Raw genomic sequence first — 960 nt, 5'->3', positions numbered from 1 at the left:
CACCCAGCTCTTGCTTGCCGCCTGGGTTTCCGAATACTGTTCTTCCGTCCTTCCCCTTTCGTCTCCCATCATTGCGCCTATGTATGCAAATTAACCTCCATCTTTGTTGGCGGTTAACCGCCATCTTTCTTGGCAGTTAATTTGCATATCGCCCTGATTAGCCAATGGGAAGCGTAGGGAAGGTACGGTCAATTACCCTTTTTGTCTTTTATTAGATAGGATGGTTAAATACAGTTACTTAAAAATTTACTATATAATCCTATCTAATAAAAGAGAAAGATGCAAATTGACCGTGGCCCTGAACGCTTCCCATTGGCTAATCAGGGAGATATGCAAATTAACTGCCAACCAAGATGGCGGCCGGCAGCCAGGCACCTGAAGCGAACAGGAGGTTTGCTTACTCCGGTGACGGAGGAAGCCAAGGTTCCCCGCCTGCTGCTGCCGGCCTCTGAGCTGCAACTCTAAAAAACATTGTTGAAAATATAGAAGGTAAACATTCCCCAGAAACCTGCTTTCAGCCAGCCAGGCTTCTGCCAGCAGGATCACAACAGTGTTACAATTATAGAACCCAAACAAACCCAGATCCCTGCTTTCAGCAGTGGAGGTTTCATAGCTGGAGCCGAGCCTCAGAGCTAAAACTGGCTCTCAGCTCCAGTGACAGCCATAGAAGATAAATAAATCCCAGAATAAAAAAAAAGAAAAGAAAAAAAGGAGAGGTTGGGAGCCTCAGTTGCCCGCCAGCCTGAAAACAGCCATCATTCCCTCACCCAGACTGGCCAGGCACCCCAGTGGGGACCCCCACCCTGAAGCAACAAGATGGCGGCTAATTTGCATACTGAAGGCAGGCGGCAGGGGGAAAGGCTGTTCTCGGTCTGGGACCCGGATCTGTGACCCTGCTGGGCAGGGGGCAGTGCTTGCAGGCTGTCCACGGGACCAAGATATGGATCTGTGACCCTGCTG

Source organism: Myotis lucifugus, unplaced genomic scaffold (genome assembly GCF_000147115.1).
Source record: "Myotis lucifugus unplaced genomic scaffold, Myoluc2.0 scaffold_25, whole genome shotgun sequence".
NCBI lineage: Eukaryota > Metazoa > Chordata > Mammalia > Chiroptera > Vespertilionidae > Myotis > Myotis lucifugus.
This window is presented reverse-complemented; position numbering follows the sequence as displayed.